This window comes from Podarcis pityusensis (genome assembly GCF_964106645.2).
Source record: "Podarcis pityusensis genome assembly, chromosome: 8".
Lineage (NCBI taxonomy): Eukaryota > Metazoa > Chordata > Lepidosauria > Squamata > Lacertidae > Podarcis > Podarcis pityusensis.
This window is the reverse complement of record NC_138033.1, coordinates 75720606-75730249: the sequence shown is the minus strand read 5'-3', so window position 1 is coordinate 75730249 and position 9644 is coordinate 75720606.

Here is a 9644-nt window from a genome sequence, read left to right as displayed (position 1 = left end):
AATTCTTCGGCGATCAGCCTTCTTTATGGTACAGCTCTCACTTCCATACATTACTACTGGGAAAACCATAGCTTTTACTATACAGACCTTTGTTGGCAAGGTGATGTCTCTACTTTTTAAGATTCTGTCTAGGTTTGTCATTGCTATATAGTCCGTGGAACATGAGACTCTTAATCCCAGGATCATGGGTTCGAGCCTCACCTTAGGCAAAAAAATTCCTGCATTTCAGGGGGTTGGACTAGAAGACTGACATGGTTCCTTCCAGCTCTACAATTCTATAATTCTAGGAACCTTAAGTCACCCATACACAAAGGGTTTCTACCCTAATGTCACAATAGAAATGCCTGATTCAGATATCCGAACATACCCATCAGCGAGCAGCTGTTCAGCACCTGTTGTCAGGGATGTGGATCAACCCAGCTCAGGGGAACAGGCAGACTCAGAAATTGAGTCAAGTGAGGGAGAGACTGGCTCTGCAGACAAAAGCTGGCTGGATGTGTTTTTGTAAATAAAAGTACCATAAAACTGCCGGAGAGTCATTAATTCTAATCAAGGCTTGCTTTCCTGCCTGAGATCATTACAGCTTGGTCAGTCTCCAACTCCTCACATCAAAGGATGGGAAAGGAGGCAAAGATGTCTGAGGAGCAAGACGCTGGAACCTGGAACACACAGAGACGCAACTAGTGAGCTACAGGTACTATTTCAACAGAATTCAGTACTAAAGACTCAAATTGACCAGTTAGCAGGGGTGTTAAATCAACAATGGCTAGAACTGTTGGAAGAAAAAGATAGAAGAACCACCAGATCACCTATTGGGCCCCCCTCCAAGTTTTCAGGGGGGAACTCTGAATACCTAGTGTTCAAAACCAGTTTGAAATGGTTTCTGGAGCTGAGAGAGAGAGAATTCCAGAGTGAAAGTGAAAAGGTGATTTTTGTGGTCAGTTTGCTGGAAGGGGAGGCCAAGCGATGGGTGACTCCTCTCCTTGTTGATGGACATCAGGGCTTGTCAGATCTGGACTCATTCTTGAAACTAATGGATGCTATTTTCCAGGACCCACAGTGGGACGCCACCACATCCCAACAACTACTGAGTCTAAAGCAAGGGTGTAAAACCATGATGTAGTACACCATGGAATTTAATACGTTGTCTCAACAATTGGAATGGGGGAGAGGAGGCACACAAGACGTTATATCGAGCCAAGCTGAACAGGGACCTAATCGAAAAGCTAGCCAGGATGCCCCCCCCCCTTCTTCCTTGGAAGGTCTGATACAGACATCACTACAATTGGATCAATGAGCGATTGAAAGGAAGGCGGAGAGGAGCAGGCTGGGCAAGCAGTCATTCAAGATGGCCGACATTCCTTTAAAAACAAATAAAAAAATATTAAGTACAAATTAGAAAACATACATATTTAGAAAAGAAAATACAAAAGAAAAAGAAAATACATATAACCAAAAAATTAATAATAATTAGAGAATACTTTGTCTCTTTTCATATTACAGTTATTTATACCTCTAAAATGCTATTCATAATAAAGGAGTGAAATGAAAGGTAAGATATCAGAAAAAAGAAGAACAAAGAAAAAATAAAGTAAAAGAAAAAGATCATAAGTGAAAATTTTTTAAAGTAGATAAGTATTCACTATAAATAGCCGTTTCCCATCTATATTTATATTCGATTGTATAATTTTATCTTGGCCTTATCTATCTTAAATAAAATGTTTTTCAAAAGACTTCCACCGTTTGCCTCACGCGTTTTTAATAATCCATTCGTCAGATCCTGTGTTCTTCATTTTTTCCCTTTGGATTTCCTTGATGTCTCACTTTGTATTTTTTATATTACACACAAGATTATTCTAAACACAACCAGATTTTTGTCGCTGAGCCCTGGTTTTGTAAATAATCATTTAAGAACTCCCATTGCTTCATAACCATAGTTTTGGATTTTCTCCTTATTATAGCCGTCAGTTTTGCTAGTTCCAGGTACTCACAAAGTTTCCCCAACCATTCTCTTTTTGTTGGGATGCTGTCCTCTTTGATGGCCGACATTCCTGACACCCCTGTGCAAAGGTTTGGCAGCATGCCCAGAGAGGACCTGGGGGAGGAACTAATGCAGCTCAGCTCAGTGGGAGGCAGGCTCCAGACAGCTCCAGCTGAGAGAGAGCGGAGGAGAAGAGAGAGGCTGTGCTTCATCTGTAGCAAAGCAAATCACATAGTGAGGCAGTGCTCTAGCAGAGTGGTGTTGGGTTCACTTTCAGGAGCAAGCGTGGGGGAGAAGCCTGACCCTAAGGAGAAGCAGGTGGGAAAGGAAAGTTCCCAGTCCCTCTAGGAGGCCCAGGACTGGGAGTAAAGTTAGCCAAAGCGTCTCAACTGGGTCCAGTGATTCCGCCCCACCAGGCACCCGCCGCTTAAACGGACTTTGCAAGGGGGGTAGGGAAAAGAGTGCATGAAAATCCAAAGCCTGGCAGCAGAGGAAGAACGCCTCTTAAAGTGACAGGCAGCTCTTTAGAACGCCAGGGGTGTGAGTGTGAAAAGCTACTTAAATACTCCCAGGATGTTGCAAGAAGGCGCCCTCTAATTCACTCTAAGAAGGACGTTGCTCTCTAAGCTCACCAAATGCTGCCCAATCCCTGTTCGATACAGAGGCGATTAGAAAGCAACAATGAGGGGTAGAGCACCAAAGGGGGGCCGGATACCGGCAGCTCAGAAGCCCCTGTTTCCACCCAAGGGAAGGCTGTGAATGAGGACGCGAAGAGCACTCACAGCCCCACTGAAACAGTGCAAAGCCACAATGCTGAATAAATAAACTATGTCACTCAAGTCCACCTGCTCCCCAGCAGAAAACCACAAACCTTGACAACGTCCTGCAAACACACACCACACACTGCTTCACTCGCATGCACACACGCAGCCCCCCAACTCCCACGCTACCTTTTGCAATCAGCGCAGCAATGCACGATCTTGCTGTCTTTATTGCCCTTGAGGGAGCAGCGCCCGGAGATCCTGAGGCAAGGGCTGGAGCCGCGTGGATGGAGGCGAGGAGCAGGTGATTAAGCAGCAGCAGGAGCTGAAACGACTGAGAGATGCGTGGCGTGAGGCTGAAAGGGAAGCCTCAGATTTGCGCCAAGGCTTAAATCAGCCCCGGCCACGCCCCCAAGCGACCTGATTGGCTGCCTGGCAACGTGGCATGGCTGGGGTCTCCACCAGCATGACGTGAGATGCTGTCCCACCCCCACGCTGTGAAGGGAGTCTAGGCAGCCTGTCCGCAACCCAGCCCCACCCAGAAGCGGAGCAGATTTCCTGGACTCACATTGCTTGCCGTGCTACTGTTCCCAGACGAGAGTAGGGTGCAGTTTAGAGCCCTCATAGATTCAGGGGCTTCTACCGACTTTATAGATCAGGACTTTGTAGAGGAATATGGTCTACAAACACAGAGACTGGCGCCACCCCTCAAGTGCAAACCATAGATGGGAGGCCTCTGGTATCAGGGACAGTCTCTTTTTTAAAATAATAATAATAATAATTTTTATTAACAAACCAATCAAATCACATTAGCTCCAAATTACAAAACCAAATTTTAAATTTTTGTTGGGGGTACCCATGCTTCGAGCTCAGAAAGGGTCCAATCCTCATATTTCTGCTGCTTTGATGTTCACAGTTCTGTCCATTCATCTCTTTGTTGTTTTCCTTTACAAATCATCTTTCAATTTTCTTGTTGTTATCGTATTTTTTTCCTTTCTTTATAACCTCTGAAAGTCTCCACAAGCGAGTTGAAACGAACATTGTTGTAATTCTGTGTGGATTTTCACATTAATCCAAAAGTCGTATTCACACGGCAGGTGCCATTACAGCATTTCCATAAAATACAGTCTCAGCGTCTGCTCATTAACTTTCTCAGACCTGTTGCTCCGACATCAATCTTTTTCAGGGGAGTTCTGCCAGATCAAATGCAGAGTCAAATATGATAACAAAGCTGTGGCTTCCTCCCCCTCTTGACTGTCAATCCTGCAACAGAGCCTGTCTTGTCCTGGCGATTCTCTTTTAGAACTACGCCATCCCAAAAGCCTTCCATTTCCTTTCTAGATCTTCCACAAAGCAAAGCCTTTAGTTAATGAATTTATTTCCACATAGTTCATTATTCCGTCTCACTTGTTATTGGTCATTGCAACGGTTCTTCTTGGGGGGGGGGGGTTGTTAGGTAATCACATAGAGAAAAAAAGAAGTTTTCCCCCCCTTTCCGCCCCGTTCCGACATACCGACATCTTTGATGTTGATATAATTTCTTGTTCAGTCCAACCCGTCGCTCAGCATCACAGAGGTTGTTTCAGTTAGCAATCAATACTCCCTTTATTCACTTGAAACACGTGCATTTGCTGTTCTCTAATTATTTATCTTGAGCTCCTGCAACCAGGTCGCGCGATCAGAAGTAGCGTCCGGGAGAGCGAAAAACACACACAAGGGCTTTACGTCTAGTGCCCTCACCCCCTCCTTCTTTCAAACTCGGGGGTGATTTATGTGCATCCGCAGACGAGGCAGTGTTTTCCCATTCCCCCTGGGAAAACTCGGGAGGCTAATTACTCCCATATTAGCCTCTTAATTACCTCGTGTGTGCCGGAGAGATGGTACTGTCGGCCATCTTCCAATGCACCCCTAGCGGCCCCCCTGGTGTCAGGGACAGTCTCACATACAAGTGTGCCACTGGTTTCGGAAGTGCCTGGCCACAGGGAACAAGCCACATTTCACATCACGAAATTAGCCACCTACCCTCTTGTGTTGGGAATGACGTGGTTATCCAAACATGATCCAGTGATGGCCTGGGGGCAGCGATCCATAAAAATTGCTTCAGCTTATTGCCACCTGCATTGTTTATGTATTGAGGGCCCAGTAGTGGCGGCTGCAAGGGGGCAGAGGCATTGGGACCCCTAACTGGAGAGGAAGGGCAGTTGCCTCCCCAGTACAAGCTCTACCAGGATGTTCTCTGTGAGAAGGACGCAGACTGGTTGTCCCCCACCCCCAGGCCTTATGACTATAAAATAGACCTCCTGCCAGGGGCTCAGATGCGCACAAGTCAACTCTATTCTATCTCTGAGACAGAGCTGGTTGCTTTGAAGGAGTTTCTAGAGAGGAATCTGGCATGGACCTTCATCAGGCCATCCAAGGTGCCTGGAGGCTCTCCTGTGCTTTTTGTGAAGAAAAGGGGGACCTCTGAACTTAGACTTTGTGTTGATTACAGAAAGATAAACAGCATAATGGAGCCAAACTGCTACCCCTTACCATGCATTGGGGATTTGCTGGAGAGTCTGAGGTCTGTGGAGATTTTCACAAAATGGGATTTAAGGGGGGCTTACAACTTGATACGTGTGAGAGAGGCAGATGAGCGGAAGACAACATTTTGCATCAGGTATGGCAGCTTTGAATACTTGGTCTTGCCTTTTTGGTTGGGGTCAGGGACAGTGACTTTCCAAGCATTCATCAACCATGTTTTAGGTGGGTTGGTGGACCAGTTTGTGATCAGTTACTTGGATGACTTGCTGATCTACTCTGAGAGCATGGAGCATCACATGCGGCAAGTGACGGAGGTGCAACAGATGCTGAGAGAGCTCTATGTGAAGTTGGAGACATGCCAATTCCATGTCACAGAAGTAGAGTTCCCAGGGTGCCGCATAACGCCAGAGGAAAAGCACGTGGATCCAGCCACAGTGCAGAGTGTGGTGTCATGGCAGGACCCCCAAACTAAGAAGTACTTGAAGAGGTTTTGGGGGTTCATGAACTACTACCACAAGTTTATGTCAGGCTACTCCAGGCTCACAGCTCCTCTCACAGATTGCTTGAGAAGGAAAAGGCCTTCCTCTGGACAGTAGAGGCCCAGCAGGCATTCAAACAAGGAGCTGCTTGCTATCAGAGACTCGTTTGAAGTGTGGAGACATTTTTGACAGGGTGCACAACACCAATTAGAAGTATGCACTGATCACCGAAATCCAGAGTATTGGGAAACAGTGAGATGCCTCAATCAAAGGCAGATTTGGTGGGCAAAGTTCTTTGCCAGATTTGACTTTAGAGTACAGTATGTGGCCGGCAGTCAGAATCAGAGGGTGGATGCCATTTCCAGGAAGCTGGAGTATCAGGAATAAGAGTCAGCATATCCTGAAGCTGCAGCAACTGCAGTTAGCAGCTGGCTCTGTAGCATAGACCCCTGAATTCCAACAGAAGACAGCAGAGAATGAATGCATTGGGATTTTCTCCATATGTAATAATGGAAATCACTGGGCAGTGTCAGGCTGGAGCCAGTAAGTGAACAACAGCAGCTGCCAGACTTGGACGGCAGCCCAGGGGACAAAGGGAGGTTTGTTAAGGGAAGATCAGAGGAGTGAAGAGGGAGGAATTCACAGCCCAGAGAAACACAGGACTCAACTTCCGGAGGTGGCGCCAACGGTAATGGCGGATTCCCTCTGATTTGGAGGGAACCCGCTCCACAGAAATAGGGTCGGATACCGCTTCGGCGCAGCGGGGACCCCTGAAACCACAGGCGGGTGAAGCCTGTGACCCTGGAACTCGGCGGGCACTGTCTGCGCCCCCCCAATCTGCAAAGGAACCCGGCAACGGGCTCCGGAACAGAGCGGGGAAGTGGCGCTGTGCTGTGAGTCGTCTGCTTCTTCTGTGGAGTGAAGCCGGGTAGCTGTTGCCGGAGAGCGCTGCCTTTCTTCCTTGACAATTTGGCTTCGAAAATAACAATCCGTGAGTAGGATTACTACGTAAATTAAAGGAACGGTACAAAAATTGAAAGTAATTGGCCAAAGCGGAGAGGTATAAAAGGGAAGTCTGCCTCCCGCTCTTGTAGATAGAACAAAGCATTGAACTTGAAAGCGGAAGCTTTAAAAGACGAGTTAAAGGATTACAATCCGATCATCTAACCGGGATTTCCCCCCCCCCCCCTCAATTTGGGGGAAGAGGGGGGGGAAGCTTTGAACACTATTTCCCCAAGAAGAGGTGAGAAAGAGGAGATAAAAACCACCGCTCAAACCCCCCTGGAATGGGTTCCCAGTAACAGCAAAAAGCCTAAGAGAATGTACTGTCTTTGAATGTATTTTGACAGCTAGCCCTGCATCTGAAATACAATTTGGATACAATATTGCTGACAGGTATCTCCTGGTCCTAAAGTAACTGTTTAAGATAGATTGTTATCTTTCTGGTGAATTGGGGGACTTAAGGGAGAAGTAAATTACTTTAAGAACTTTATGACTGTTACAGTGTCCCCCTAGTGGAACTTGGAATTAGCTACAATTGCAGCTGGCCTGAGGAAATTTCTCACACTGTTTTCCTGGAACTTTCCATTTCAAAACAACTTTGACTCTGACTGTGTGACTGACCTTGTGTTTTATCTGGAGGGGTATGGCAGATGGGAAAGAGAAGTTAGATTCGTCACAGGCAACAAGGTCTGGCAGATTATATCGCACAGACAGTGGATTGCAAAGGAGAGCCTCGACATCTGGCCCCTCTGGAGTCCCAACAGCAACCTCATCGGCACAACCTAAAACTAAAGGTATGGCAAGTGACGATGCCCTTGCTCAGGTACTGGCTAAAATTAATGAATCTTTGGATAGAATAAGTAAACAAGTAGCAGAGGAATCAGATAAGATTGATCAAAATACGATAAGTATTAACCAAAATACAGCAAGTATCAATAATTTGGGACAGAAAGTAAATACTAATACAGAAACTATTCAGAAATTATTACAGGAATCTGTCTCGACACGTGAGATTGCCGAAGAGGCTAAAGAAATTGCTACAGCTACTGTTGCAGAGGTTAAAGAGAAGATACCACCGTTACATAAACAACTTGAAGACCATAAGTCAATCCTGTCTATGATCGAGTTGAAGGAGAAACAAGTGAACTTAAGGGTCAGAGCTGTACCTGAAGTGGAGAAAGACAATTTAGTTGAATTTCTTACGCAGGAATTCCTAGATTTTTGGAATCCAGACTTGGGGAAAGACAGTTTTAAAATAGTGAATGCTTTTAGACTTGGAAAAGGAGGGGGAAAGAAGGTGAGAGATTGCTTGATCACTCTCCGAACAAAAGAAGAGAGAGACAAGATTTTGAGTTTGCATTTCCAGAAGACACTGGAAATACATCAGTCAAAAGTGGAGATATTCAAAGATATTCTGAAACACCTTCTGGATCTCAGGTCTAACTACAAAGATCTGGTTACCCTGTTGAGAAGTAACAGAATTAACTTTAGGTGGGAATTTCCTCAAGGCCTATCCTTTAGTTACAAAGGAAAGAAGAGAAAAATAAGATCGGAAGACGACAAAGACAAATTTTGGAGAGACCACGGAGAAGACCTACAGAAGAAAGTTACAGGAGAGTTAAGTGCAATTGTAAGAGAAACTTTAGACACACCAGGACTATCTCTGGAACTAAAAGACCGCCTGAAAAACGTGATACCACCGACGGAACAGGAACAGGCACTGGGTGCTGTTGGAGGAGAACCAAAATAATTACATCATGGCCCTGCAACTACTAAGTTGGAATTGTAATGGTCTCAATTCCCCTCAGAAAAGGAAATCTGTGTTTCATTTATTAAAAAAGGAACAACTGGACTTGATTTGTCTACAAGAAACACATATAACAAGATTACACAGGAAATTACTGATAAATAAAAGACTTGGTCAGGAGTTTATTTCATCGGACAAAGTTAAAAAAAGAGGGGTTGTGATTTATGCAAAGGACAGATTATCACCGAAATTTATTTTTAAAGATGACCAAGGAAGATTTGTGGCAATTGAAATTCAAACACAAGGAGAAAAATTTTTGATAGTAGGAATTTATGCACCAAATGAAGGGAAATCTGATTTTTTTAAGAAGTTGCATGAGACTTTGATGGACTATTTGGATTATAACATGATTTTGATGGGAGACATGAATGGAGTGGTATCTACACATATGGACAAGGCACAAAGACAGGTAGTCACTAAGGATGGTAGACTACCGAAAACCTTTTTTGAGATGACAGACAACTTGGATTTAGTTGATATCTGGAGAACAAGAAACCCCATGGTTAAAGAGGGAACCTTCTTCTCTGAAGCCAAAATGACATGGACAAGAATTGACCAAATATGGGTAACTAGAGGAATGGCACCAAAGACAAGAAAGGTCTGCCCGAAAACTTGCTCCGACCATAACGCTGTTAAGATGGAAATGAAACTAACACCAACTGGCTCCTTCAGATGGAGGATGAATGACACCTTATTTAGAGATGAAGAAGTGTTAAAGAAGGCCCAAAAAACCTTGAGAGATTATTTTGAGATAAATATGAATACCAACGTGGAAAAAAGAGTAATCTGGGACGCAAGTAAAGCGGTTATGAGAGGGTTTCTGATACAACAGAATGCAGTAAAGAAGAGAATTCAAAATGAGAAGAAGGATAAGATATTGGAGAAAATAAAGGAAAGTGAAAAAAGATTGAGAACAAATCCAAAATCTCAACAGATTCTGAGAGAATTAAAGCTACACCAAGTACAATACATGAAAATGATGAATCAGGAAATAGAATGGGAAATTAAACAAATGAGACAAAAGACATTTGAGTCGGCTAACAAATGTGGGAAATTGTTGGCTTGGCAAATGAAAAAAAGACAAAAAGGAA